The sequence below is a fragment of the Bos indicus genome, chromosome 1, assembly GCF_029378745.1.
Source record: "Bos indicus isolate NIAB-ARS_2022 breed Sahiwal x Tharparkar chromosome 1, NIAB-ARS_B.indTharparkar_mat_pri_1.0, whole genome shotgun sequence".
In the NCBI taxonomy this organism is placed as follows: domain Eukaryota; kingdom Metazoa; phylum Chordata; class Mammalia; order Artiodactyla; family Bovidae; genus Bos; species Bos indicus.
In genome coordinates, this window is record NC_091760.1 from 71483751 (window position 1) to 71498373 (window position 14623).

Consider the following 14623-nt stretch of genomic DNA (forward strand, 5'->3'; position numbering starts at 1 on the left):
CGTGGAATCTTCGTGGACCAGGGATCAAACCCATGTCCCCTGCACTGACAGGTGGATTCATAACCAATGCACCACTAGGGAAGTTCTAAAGATATTTTAAAGTCAAACTGATATCTGAGGTCACTACGTACTGTGACACTGAATCTATTCCACTAGATTTAAAAAATCACACATAAAATATCAGAGAGAGAACCTGAAGCAGGAGAAAGGATATCTGACTAGTTATTTAAAGCTAATGTAAAATTTATGAACAAAGTAAGAATGAAGGCAACCATTAGTATTAGTATTGACACATTACAAAGCCCATTGGTAAATAATAGTAATACTAACATATTTTACCTGTATTTCAGTTGAGCAAATACATTCAATAAAATCTCTCCATCTGCCTTATATAAACACCTCTAACCAAATGTCTAAGGCAGTGTTTCTCAATAGTTTTTTATTCATGTTCCATTTTGAGAAAAGTAAAAATCTTTAACCTTTAATTAAAAAGAGATGAGACACTAAAATCATATTATGTAAGTATGAAGTCCATTTCTATCACTAGCCATGAAAATTTTGCCAAATTCTTTATCTCTCCAAGTCTTAGTTTCATCATCTAACAGATTAGGTTTAAAAGGAATAATCTATGTAAAGCCTTAGCTCAATGTCTGTGTATACAGTATGTGCTTGTAAACATCAGTTCAGTTCAGTCGCTCAGTCGTGTCTGACTCTTTGCGACCCCATGAACCTCAGCACTCCAGGCCTCCCTGTCCATCACCAACTCCCAGAGTCCACCCAAACCCATGTCCACTGAGTCGGTGAAACCATCCAACCATCTCATCCTCTGTCGTCCCCTTCTCCTCCTGCCCTCAATCTTTCCCAGCATCAGGGTCTTTTCCAATGAGTCAGTTCTTCACATCATGTGGCCAAAGTATTGGAGTTACAGCTTCAACATCAGTCCTTCCAATGAACACCCAGGACTGATCTTTAGGATGGACTGGCTGGATCTCCTTGCAGCCCAAGGGACCCTCAAGAATCTTCTCCAACACCACAGTTCAAAAGCATCAATTCTTCAGCGCTCAGCTTTCTTTATAGTCCAACTCTCACATCCATACAAGACCACTGGAAAATCCATAGCCTTGACTAGACAGATCTTTGTTGGCAAAGTAATGTCTCTGCTTTTGAATATGCTGTCTAGGTTGGTCATAACTTTCCTTTAAGGAGTAAGCGTCTTTTAATTTCACAGCTACAATCACCATCTGCAGTGATTTTGGAGCCCAGAAAAATAAAGTCAGCCACTGTTTCCACTGTTTCCCCATCCACTTGCCAGGAAGTGATGGGACCAGATGCCATGATCTTCATTTTCTAAACGTTGAGCTTTAAGCCAACTTTTTCACTCTCTACTTTCACTTTCATCAAGAGGCTCCTTAGTTCTTCTTCACTTTTTGCCATAAGGGTGGTGTCATCTGCATATCTGAGGTTATTGATATTTCTCCCGGCAGTCTTGATTCCAGCTTGTGCTTCATCCAGCTCAGCATTTCTCATGATGTACTCTGCATATAAGTTAAATAAGTAGGGTGACAATATACAGCCTTGATGTACTCCTTTTCCTATTTGGAACCAGTCTGTTGTTCCATGTCCAGTTCTAACTGTTGCTTCCTGACCTGCACACAGGTTTCTCAAGAGGCAGGTCAGGTGGTCTGGTATTCCCATCTCTTTCAGAATTTTCCTCAGTTCATTGTGATCTACATAGTCAAAGGCTTTGGCATAGTCAATAAAGCAGAAATAGATGTTTTTCTGGAACTCTCTTGCTTTTTCCATGATCCAGTGGATGTTGGCAATTTGATCTCTGTTTCCTCTGCCTTTTCTAAAACCAGCTTGAACATTTGGAAGTTCATGGTTCACATATTGCTGAAGCCTGGCTTGGAGAATTTTGAGCATTACTTTGTAAACATCAGCTACTATTATTATTTCATAGTAGTAGTAGTTGCCATCATCTGCCTTTGTCTATTTCCTACATATCCTCTATAGTCAAAAGATTTTGTCAAGTTTTTCTCCATGATTACAACTGTGAAAAGTGTACTTTTCATGTAAAATTATGATAAAACGAGGTATGCTCACTGCATCTTCCCCATTCTATCCCTACCCCATTAAAGAATCATTGTTGTAGCAAGAACTCTTCTAGAGTCTGATGTAAAGCAATGATGAAGAAAAAAATATTATTACTACTACTGTCAGCATTTATGTAACACCTGTATGTCAAAAATTTCTTAAAATATTAAAACTCTCTTAACATTCACAATCCTCTGACATACATGTATTATTTTTATCACTATTGAATTTGAGGTACAGAAAATAAAAGTCACACAACTAGTAAGTGGTGCTAGGAATCAAATTCAGTCAGCCTGGCTGCAGGCTACATATTCTTAACCACTATAGTATATGGTAAAATATGACACTGTACTTACTATACAAGAAGGTACCTAATACCTGTCTCTAAATATCTGAATGCCTGTCATGTTGAATAGGGCAGACACTTACTCTGTGACACTCTAGATAATAGAAAATGAATCACTAGTTGGAAGATGCAGAGACACAAATTTTAACTAAACATAATAAAATACTTTTGAGGAATGAGAGTATCTGAAAAGGGACTAGGTGACCTTAGGAGGCATTTCATTTTAGCATACCAGGTCATTCAAGCAAAGAATGTACAGAAATATGCTTATTCATTTTATTGGTCATAATCCTGTTAAAGTCTATCTTTAAAAAAATTTTTTAATTGAAGGATAATTGCTTTACAAAAGTCCATCTTGATTGATCTGTTTGTTCTAATCTGTTAAAATAATTTCAAATTGTGACTGCCATCTATCACTTTGCAGTCACAATTTTATGTAATCTATAAACTTGAAAAGCATGGTTTTTATGTCTCCATCCACATTAGTACCGAAAATACTGATCAGAATAGATGTCACCATATACCAATGTAACATACCACTAGAACCCTTTCTCACTGAGATTCACTCATAATACTCTACATTAGTACAATATAAAATACACAAGAGTTTACCTTCAGAAAACAGAATAAAAAATATATTTAGAATTCTTAGTGATTACAGTAATAGACTGTAATGGTTACAGTAATTATTACAGTAATGATTACAGTATTCGATCAGACATAAACCTGTTTCATTGTACTATCACATAATCCACATTTCTCTATCACTGTCCCAAAGATTATGATGATAATAGTGATGATAAAAATTATAGCTAATTCGGACTTCCCAGGTGGTGTTAGTTGTAAAGAACTCGCCTGCCAATGTAGGAGACCTAAGAGACATGGGTTCGATCCCTGGGTTGGGGAAATCCCCTGGAGAAGGGAATGCCAACACACTCCAGTATTCTTGCTTGGAGAATCCCATGGACTGAGGAGCCTGGAGGGATATGGTCCATAGGTCACAAAGAGTAGGATATGATGGAAGTGACTTAGCATGCATGCATTCAAAACTAACACAGAGTACTTTCTATGTGCCAGAAAGTTATAAACCTTTTGCATATATTATATATCTTTAAAATATTTTTTATTTATTTAGTTGCAGTACATAGAATCTTTGATCTCCACTGCAGCATGTGGGATCTCTTAGTTGTGGCTTATGAACTCTTGCAGCATGTGGGACCTATAGTTCCCTTACCATGGATTGAACCTGGGCCCCCTCCATTAGGAGCATGAAGTCTAAGCCAGTGGACCACCAGGGAACTCCCTAAACCTTTTGTATATATCAAATAACAACAATCTTATGAGGTAGATAATATTATTAACTCTATTTTGCAGATGAAGAAATTGAGGCACAGCTGGGTTAAATGACTTGACTGAGATGACGCGTCTGGGACAGGGCAAAAACAGGATTTGAACGAAGGCATTCTGGCTCTAGATCTGTGCACTTAATGACAACATTATGTTACCTAGTGTACAAAATGGTCATACCTGAATTTAAGCAAAAACACTTCTTCCACCTTGGCCATGCACTACACTGTGCCAGGCAGGAATTTAATTTCACCTTTCATAAAGACTGAACTCCTTCTTACTGGGCATATCACTGACAGACTACTTAGGTTTTGGTTTGGGCTACAGTATAACAGTAGAGGATGCACTACAGGAATCATAACACCTGTAAGGGGAGTTCATTCTAGCTGCTCCCAGGGACTTCCTGGCGGTTCAGTGGTTAGGATTCATGCGTCTGCTGCAGGGAGCACAGGTTCGATCCCTGGTCAAGAAACTAAAATCCCACAAATCATGTGGCCTGGCCAAAAAAAAAAAAAAACTTTGGCCAAAAAAATATTTTTTAGCTCCTCCTTGTACCTTAACTCTAAGTTAAGGTGAATGCATTGACCCTAAGAGATTCTTCATGAGATTAAGGAACTTTCTAATAAAACGTACTTAATTTCTAAGTTATGGTAAAGATCAAATGAGAGATTAGAAAACAAACTCCCAAATGTTGTTTGTCTTTCCACTGTGCAATCTCCTGCTCTGGACAGGGACCATTTTCATTTGGAGAGTCAGTATCATTTGGCCTGTGTGATCTTCACCCTTCATACCACCCTTCATACCACATGCCATCAGATACCACATGCCTAACCTGAACCAATTAGCACATCACTCTCCCAGGCCACAGACTGGGGAAGAGGCAGGTGGGAAAGGAAGTGAAAGGTGACCTAAGATAGTCCAATCAGAGTGAATCCCAGGTCTTGTCAGATGGGAATGGTTGGACAAAGATTTGTGAATTTAAACCTGGAGACACAACTCTAGGAACCATCTATGACAATCTAGCGGTCATCCTATAACCAGGAAGAGTCTTTCTCAAAGTAGACAACACAGAGAAAGCAATGATGATGGAGAGAAGCCAGATCCTGAATTGCCTAATTCTGCCATCCAATGAACTTCCTTTTTGCTGAAACTCAGGTAAGCTGGGTTTCTTATCACTTAGAACCACAAAATCATAATTGATGCATCCAATACCTGGCAATAAGCCCTAGCACACAGCAGATGCTCAATAACTATTTGAATAAATTAAAAAAAAAAACTCCTTTGAAATTTTGAAAAACACTACACAGTATTTTGTTTTGATGGAAAGATGTCAAATACTTGTCAATTTAGAAGTGTATCAAAGATGGTAAAATAAAGCTCTCATCCTGTCAGAAGTATTTTTCCTTATCTGTTTACACATAGTTCTTTTATTTCCCAAAGATGACTTTTGTGTCCTATCCTGTATTCTACACTATACTTTAAACTGAAGATGATGCATCAGACAAACTGAAGGCTAAAGATCCTTTGGATTTAGAACAAATACAACTAATATTTTTTGTTTTATAATGTAAAATACTTCTATATCTTTCCACTGTTTTAGGAGGTAGAAAACACCAAGACCCCAGACATTCCATAACAATTAGCCTAAAAGAATTCAGAAATTATAAAGAGATTAATTGTCATGCCTTTCCTCTAGAACTATTACTAAAACTATTTTTAAACTTTGACTTTATAGGTTGCCATGTTTTTCATTTTTCACTGGCTCTCTTAGATCATCTCCATGTTCCTCATATCTACTAACTTACACACCTTGAAAGTATATAGAAAAATTTAATAACTAGTGCCTAAACTGATGAAAAAAATTACCCCCAGTTTCCCTAAAGTTCCAATAGACTTTATTGGAACTTTATTGGAACAATAGAACATATTGAATTTGCCAGAACATATCGAGAAAAGGTATGTGGAGGATGAGAGTGTACTGAGGGTAGCAAATACATGCTGGCTTTTTAATTCATTATACTGAAACTTAGCTTTACCTAAAACTATACCACCTTTATTATACTCACAACTGCCCAGTAATCACTGAATATCTCCAACAATGAGGAACAATACTTCCCAAACTCTCTGTTTATGATAACTGCCCCTTTGTAATCAAATGGCACCCCACTCCAGTACTCTTGCCTGGAAAATCCCATGGACGGAGGAGCCTGGTGGGCTGCAGTCCATGGGGTTGCGAAGAGTGGGACACGACTGAGCGGCTTCCCTTTCACTTTTCACTTTCATGCATTGGAGAAGGAAATGGCAACTCACTCCAGTGTTCTTGCCTGGAGAATCCCAGGGACGGGGGAGCCTGGTGGGCTGCCGTCTATGGGGTCACACAGAGTTGGATACGACTGAAGTGACTTAGCAGCAGCAATGCTATTCAAGTAAAAGTGAGTGATGTCCCCGGAAAAGGAGACTTTAAATATCTACATTCCAGAGTGAAAGCACACACACACAGTGGCTGCCTTAGTATCTACTTGACAGTGGGTAGTAGGGCTGGGGGAACACGGCACCTCCTCAGAGCCAATGCAGTACAAGAGCAAAATGAGGATGGGGAGCAGGAGATTGCCTAATAATTTGCAGGTAGATCCTGGTTTCCAGCCACACCACGCATATTAATTCATCTAAGTCAGAATGAAAACAGCTGGAGACAAAATACAGTGCCTCCCTCTTGAGCCCAAAAGGGTAGGCCAAAACCTATTTCCTTAGCTGTTTATCCTTCCCAAAAGCTTCTATGTCAAAAGAAGCTGTAACAAAAAAGAGGAAAATAGAGCTGGCATTTAAAATGCAGCATTTGTAATTTTTCCAACACTGCTACATATTCAGTCCTTAGATAAGTCACTTCATCTTAGTCACTCAAATTCCCCATTCAAACACAGAATCTAAATATGGACATAAATACCCACACTACCACCACCCTGGCTAGTAAGTGCCTTAGTGTCTCCAAACTGCTTTCAAGATACAGGATGTAGTATCTGCTCCTGTGATTTTTACCCAGATTCACAAAATCTGGCTCCATTTCTGCTGACTCACCTCCCAGTACACACTGCTAGCCTTGTTCCTCAGTGTTCCAGTAGATGCCTGCTTGGACAGATCAACTCTGCTATTAAGGAAGCACACAAAAGAAGTGGAAATGTGTGTCAGCGGGAAGGGGTGGCAGGACGGAGATATGGAGGATAAGTCTAATCAAGTGTTTTTCCAACATGAATGTCTTGAAGGAGACAATATCTGGGTGCTGGTATGCATGTGCTAGTGTTTTAAAGATGAAAGTCTCCTGGAAGTGTAGTTTTAGAAACTCCTACTCAATCCCCTTCTATTCTACTTCCTTATTGCTGGTAGATTTACTAAGCATCCCAGGGTGAAAGAGGAGATGGACACTGCTTCTTAAGCTATGCAACAACCTAAGTAGCAAAAGCTGCAATCATATATACTCTTCAAGTTTCAAAAATCTAACTCAAATTTGACTGAGTACTATAGGAACTATCTGATTAAAAAAAAAAAGGAGACAAGAATTTTTCCTTTGCCTTCTATTCCTGCTTCCCCTCATCCCTGGGCCTACAATAATTTCCCTCAATACAACCCTATACTCAGGATGAGATGGTTGGATGGCATTATCGACTTAATGGACATGAGTTCGAGCAAACTCTGGGAAATAGTGAAGGACAGGGAAGGCTGGCACACTGCAGCCCATGGGGTCACAAAGAGTCAGACACAACTGAGTGACTGAACAATAACAGCAATTTTCTACTGGCATACCAATGCCCAGTTCCAAAGCTAAATGAGCAAGCATACTTCATATTTGTTATCTTTATCTGCTTCTACCACTGTGGAATTTAATAAAGTAGTGCTCTAAGAGGCAAGCTCTATGAACTTCTAGGTTAAAGTGCATCAAACACTGCTGGCATTAATCATGTCATTTGCTGTACACTCAGGCCTTCCCACAGATAACAGTGCAGCCACATCACCCTTTGTGTAAAGATCTTTGAAGCTTGAGGGAGGATATATCTAGCCCACAGTGGGAGGAAGGGCTGGATTCAAGAACTAGCAGAATTCCTACAGCAAGGGTCAGCAAACTACAGCTTACAAGTCAAAAATAGCCCACAGTCTGTTTTTATAATTAAAGTTTTACTGAAACACAGCCATGCTCATTCACTTATGTACTGCCTATGGCTATTTTTGTGCTACAACTGCAGAGTTGAGTAGTTGCAACAGAGAATGTATGATCCGCAGAGCTGAATATTTACTATCAGGCCCTTTACCTAAGAAGTTTGCCAACTCTATTCTAAATGAAAACAAGATCAGTTTTATTAATAATTTGGTAGCAAACTCTACCTAGATTATGTAAACAGTTCTAATGTGGAGGACAGTGCTAGAAATACAATTATTTCAAGAAACTGTACCATACCTTTCTTTAAAAACAAACAAACAAACAACAAACTATTTATTTGGCTGCACCAGATCTTAGTTGCAGTATGTGGGATCTAGTTTCCTGATCAGGGATCAAACCTGGGACCCTTGAATTAGGGAGCTTGGAGTCTTAGCCAAGGAAGTCCTCGCATACCATAACTTTCTGATGCAGGATTACTGCAATTTATGTCACTAACCATAAAATTAGTAGATGCTTGCTCCTTGGAAGAAAAGCTAACTTAAAGTATTAAAAGGCTTTTTCCAGTAATCCTGTACGAATGTGAGAATTGTATCATAAAGAAGGCTGAGCATTGAAAAACACATGCTTTTGAATTGTGGTGCTGGAGAAGACTCTTGAGAGTCCCTTTAGACTGCAGGGAGATCAAACCAGTCAATCCTAAAAGAAATCAACCCTGAATAGTCATTGGAAGGACTGATGATGAAGCTGAAGCTCCAATACTTTGGCCACCTGACATGAGGAGCTGACTCACTGGAAAAGACCCTGATGCTGGGAAAGACTGAAGGCAGGGGCAGAAGTGGGCAATAGTGGATGAGATGCTAGATAGCATCACTGACTCCACAGATATAAATCTGAGGAAACTCCAGGAGACAGGGGAAGACAAAGGAGCCTGGCATGCTAAAACATCCATGGGATTGCAAAGAGTCAGCCATCACTCAGCAACTACAACAGTAACAACGTCACTAACCAGTATATATCACTACACCATATGCTGCTGCTGCTGCTAAGTCGCTTCAGTCATGTCCGACTCTGTGCGACCCCATAGATGGCAGCTCACCAGGCTCCCCCGTCCCTGGGATTCTCCAGGCAAGAACACTGGAGTGGGTTGCCATTTCCTTCTCCAATGCATGAAAGTGAAAAGTGAAAGGGAAGTCGCTCAGTCGTGTCCAACTCTTCGTGACTCCACTGACTGCAGCCCACCAGGCTCCTCCATCCGTGGGATTTTCCAGGCAAGAGTACTGGCATGGGTGCCATTGCCTTCTCCAACTACACAATATAGAATAAGTCAAAAGAATGCCTGCTTTGGGAAATTCTAAATGTAAAGGTGATTTCACAACATTATCTGCACAGACAGATTAGTTATAAGTTAGGGCTCAATGTTATTCCTCAATATTTAGGATCAGTAAATGGCCACAATCTAAGATCTAAGCTTTGAACTTGATCTCTTCCCTCTAATTTCTCCAAAGAAACACTTATTCAACAAACACTGAGTGGGCACTTACTCTGTGTCAGACTCTGGGTTAGTCATGGACCAAAATAAAGTTTGTGCTTGGGCCTGACCACAGAGGGTTGGATTTCAGGACAGAGACTATCCTAAAAAACAGAAACTTGTAAAAAAAAAAACAAAAAACAAAAACCAGAAACTTGTAATAGCTCTTACAGTTGAACAATGTGCTCTGCCATTATCCTACTGAAAGAATCAGTGTGTAAACCCTGTGTTTAGATTTTGTTCTCCCTAGACTGGGTTACATCTCTAAGGCAGGGTCTATGACAGATTCAGGGAATCTGGGATTTAGACTTAAAAAAGTATATCTTTATTTTCACTGCTGCTGCTGCTGCTAAGTCGCTTCAGACGTGTCCGACTCTGTGCGACCCCATAGACGGCAGCTCACCAGGCTCCCCTGTCCCTGGGATTCTCCAGGCAAGAACACTAGAGTGGGTTGCCATTTCCTTCTCCAATGCATGAAAGTGAAAAGTGGAAGGGAAGTCCCTCAGTTGTTTTCGACTCTTAGCGACCCCATGGACTGCAGCCCACCAGGCTCCTCTGTCCATGGGATTTTCACTAGCCTCTGGAAAATCCACCATCCTTCAATTATGAATGTAAGCCACAACAGTAATAGTAGACTTAGTAAAATAGACTTTGTCACCAATAAAAATCATAGATATTTTCATATGATATTACACTTGTTACAAATATCTTAAAATACTATTTAAACACATGATCATTTAAAAATTATCATAGTTTTAAGACCCACTGATAGAAAGTTTATTTACTGTGTTAATAAAACCTACATGTGCTATTTCACACATTTAAAAATATTTTGATTACATATCAACACAATTTGTTTTCTTTATAATTTATGTACTTTTTTGCATATAAAAACATTAATCAAAAAAAGGAGTCCACAAGGTTTCACCATAATGCCAAAGTGTTCCATGGAACAAAAAAGATTAAGACTAGGGGCCAAACAAACAAACAAACCAGAATCACCCAGTTTCTATTAAGTGCCATAACACTCATTCTGTTCTCTAATATAGAGCAAAGATTATAAATCACTATTTTTAGCAGCCTTCACTTCAAACTGGCTTGCAAATAGCTGTGAATGTGATATAACAGCCTAGCAAATCCATGGGTTCCCCTGACAGACATTCTATTCCAAATGCAGAAAGCTTCAAACTTTCAACAAGAGAGTTACCAACAGAAAGGGAGGAAAAAAAAGACAGAAAAACAAACAAATCTCCCTCCAATCCTGCTATATATCTATCTACTTACATGATCTGCAAACAGGAAAATATAGGAAATTAACTTATTTATATTAATAAAGTATGTAAACAAACCTAACACAGTGCCAATTATGCATGAGAGACTCACTGTTGCTTTGTTGTTGTTGTTTTTTTTCCCTTCTAGAATGATGCCCTGGCATATACTGCAAAATAAAGTATGTAAAAATGTATATTCCCTGAATTTACTGATTAAATTATAGAGGAAGGGAGTTAGGATTTAAGTTTTGTCACAAACCATTCATAAACAATTAACAAATCACATGTCATACATGAGTTCAGGTACCCATTTGACAGGAATATTGTGAAAAGAGAAGTTTAGGACTAGAAACAGAAAGGTTTAAGCTTAGGAAAGAGGAAGTGCTAGAAGTTACTCTCTAGGCAGATAAGCAAGAAAGTTGAGCCCTGCTCACACTCTCTTCTTCCTATTATTTTCTAATGTGACTTATGTAGACAAAAGTAAAAGATGTAGAATCAGCCACAATCTTGAATAAAAAGGAGCTCTCACAGTCCAGTGATGATTGGGAAGTAGCCTGACTTTAGGATTTCTCTAACTGAAAAAAACTCCCCCTAAATCATGCCTTTAACAAAAATTTATTCTTTCTAACTATTTCAGGAGAACATAAATGTTAGTGTAAGAACTTCTGTTTGATTCAGTAGGAGGACTTATCTCTATTAGGAAAGTCAGAAGATCTGGCTTCAGATGAGAGTTACGCAAATATTGTGAAAGGAAAACATAAGAGAATTACAATTATTATTAGATATTTTGTCCTTATCCATCATTATTGTGCTTGCTTTTTCTATGACTATTTCATAAATTAATCAGAGTTTATAACATGAAGAGGCTATTCAGCTCCCAAGGGGAATCATGTCTAACCTGCAGATTAGATAGCTCCATAGGAAAATCATGAATGAGGGCAGATGGTTAACAAACTCCATGAGATTGTATACTAAATGTGGTTAGTATGCATATTTTTCAGATTATTAAAGGGCTATTTAACCGGAAGAACAGCTTTCTCTACCACAGTAAGGAAATCTAAAGCAAGAGAAAGCAATAATTCTTCCCATAGTCACAGAGTAAGTCAGTGTTAACATCAGATAAAGTCACCAGGAATCCAAGTCTCTGACTAGATTCCCCTTAAGGAGTCGCATATCCAAAGAGGAGATCCCCAAGAAAAATAAAACCTCACCTGTTTATGAGAGAAGACATCATAGGCTGAGGAAGGAATAATGTTCTTTCTTAATCAATTAGGCCATTATATTGGTTTCCAAAAGGAATTTACAAAGCAGGTCAAATCAAAAAGAATCATTTCATTCAGCAAACACAAATAACCCCAGAGGCAGTGCTGCAGTCCCCAAGCCTAAACGTCTTCCCTTTGGTGATGAGTAACCTTTAAGTAGTATATTCTGTTCTACGAACAAATTCTTGAGTAGCTCCTTTTAGTTATATAGAATGTAAGCCTAGTAAACATATAATATTCTAGAAACAGCCATTTTTTAGCTAAACAAAGGCTCTCCCTGGGACTTCCCTGGTGGTCCAGTGGCTAAGACTCCACACTCCCAATGCAGTCGGCTGGATCAGGGCACTAGATCACAAAAGCCAAAACTAAAGATCCTACAGGAAGACTGAAGATCCCTTGTGCTGCAACTAAGACTGGTGCTGCCAAAAAAAGGCTATCCCTCACCATTTCCAACTGATTTCCATTTAAGTATCTTTCTGAAATCTCTTCCACTATGACACAGTATATATGTGTATAAAGGGTGGAAGTGACTATGAGGTTATCAGATAAATACAGTGTCTGGTAAGTCAAAACTGTCTCAAGCTTCTTCTATTACATATATTTTTAAAAAACACTAAGTGACACAATCAACAAGTAGCACCTTCTACAAAGGGCTGTAAAAGAGGAAGAAGTAGTGAAACTCCTTCAATTTCATCTGCATCACTAACAGACCTCATGAAAGGGAATCAGTAGGAAATAAACCCAAGCTAGAACTGTGGTGTTGGAGAAGACTCTTGAGAGTCCCTTGGACTGCAAGGAGATCCAACCAGTCCATTCTAAAGGAGATCAGCCCTGGTGCTCTTTGGAAGGAATAATGCTAAAGCTGAAACTCCAGTACTTTGGCCACCTCATGCAAAGAGTTGACTCCATTGGAAAAGACTCTGATGCTGGGGAGGGATTGGGGGCAGAAGGAAAAGGGGATGACAGAGGATGAGATGGCTGGATGGCATCACCGACTCAATGGACGTGAGTTTGAATGAACTCTAGGAGATGGTGATGGACAAGGAGGCCTGGCATGCTGCGATTCATGGGGTCACAAAGAGTCGGACACAATTGAGCGACTGAACTGAACTGAAAACATCAGCTGAATTATCCACAGCATGGTATCATTTCCAGTAGGCCAGTCTTGGCCTCCAATGTACAAAAACCATTGAGCTGGATAGCTAAATACATTAAAGCTTCTCCTCTGTGACATTCTAGTCACCACTGTTGACCTCTCCAGGTCATCCCGTCTTCTCCATGATGATCATCTGTTCACCACAGATTAGCGCACCAAATTTCATTGTCAACCAGTACCTTTTTACTAACAATTTTCTGTATTTACAGAAACATTAAATATTAAGATTGAAAAGGACCCTGAAGGTCACTTTATTCTCAGAATCTTTTCTGTCTCTATCTTCAGTTCCCCTTCTAAGCCTTGTTTCTACCCTCTTCAAAGCTTCCCCCTTACTCAGTGTCTATTCCTAACAGTTTTTTCCCATCACAAACCCCTATATCCTCACTGCCTTTCTAAATATCACTGTCCCTATTTCAATATATAAGTATTGGTTCTCCCAACTGAGGACCTGAGTTTCAGTCTTCAGTTAAAACTACTCCAATTTTATTTGGGAAGCCTTCTTCAGTTAAGTCAATCTGATAGAGGATGTGCTCCAGCCCCAGATCCTCCTAATTGCATCTTGGTATTTCCAAATAGTCCCCTCACTGTAGAATCATGGCATTTTAGACCAGAAGGAAAACTCAGAAATAATCTGGTCCAATGTTTTTCCAACTTTTTAACTACATTTTAAGATACATGAAATTCAGTTTGCATCATAACTTCACACACTCATAACTGAAACAAGTTTCATGAATAATACTATTATTATGTGAAAATTTCAGGTCTGTTTCTTTTCTTTTCTTTTTTTTTTGGTAAATTTCAGGTTCCCTCCACTAAATGGACTACACAACCCAATAACAGGACAGAACCCACAGTTTAGGAAACATTCATCTAATCCAAACTTTCCACTCACGGCGGAAGAAACTGTAGCTCGATGGTGAAGTAAGCTTCCCAGCCACAAGAAGTCTGTCCATCAAATTAAACTCGGGTCTGTCTAACCTTCTCCACCCAGTCACCACACCCCTACTCAAACAAAACGCTACAGTACCCTGTCCAGTCACTGATCCCACAGTCTTCTCCAACTCAGCCCCCTCAAAGTTACGGCTCCTTGGTTAGAGTCCCCTCGCAGCTGCTGCTTCATATTCCCTTAGGTCAGAGTCCCCTCATAGTTCCTATCCATCGATCAGTCTCCTCCGAGTCGATGGCCCTTGGTCACAGTTCCCCGCTGTCACTGTTTCATACTTTCTCGGTCATAGTCCCCACGCAGCCTCTGCCTCGTGTTCTCCGAGGTCAGAGCCCCTTAGTATTCACTGCTGCTGGGTCACAGATCCCTCGCAAGCAGCTACGTCTCAGCCACGGTCCCCTCGTTGTCAACGCCCCTGGGTCACAGTAGCCTCGCAGTCGTAGCCTCACACTCCCCTCGCTGTCACTGACCCACTCTTCTTTCAGTCACTCCTCCAGGCAGTCCCAGCACCACAGTTTCTCCTCTC

At 39.6% G+C, this 14623-nt stretch overlaps 1 protein-coding gene across 4 annotated transcripts in view; it reads right to left on the bottom strand.

Moving 5' to 3' along the window:
- The window catches only part of PCYT1A (phosphate cytidylyltransferase 1A, choline), a 49438-nt gene that overhangs the window by 34462 nt on the left and 353 nt on the right, over positions 1-14623 (bottom strand). Inside the window, exons 1-2 of one of the 4 annotated variants that reach the window (XM_070789139.1) lie at positions 14182-14618; positions 11948-11973 (exon numbers count right to left, since the gene is read on the bottom strand). The exons of 2 other annotated variants lie outside the window; for them this stretch is intronic. The gene's annotated coding sequence lies outside the window, so the exon portion shown is untranslated. Of the gene's footprint in view, positions 1-11947; positions 11974-14181; positions 14619-14623 lie in introns of those variants that run through there. One more of the 4 variants, XM_070789133.1, reaches the window with a different exon arrangement.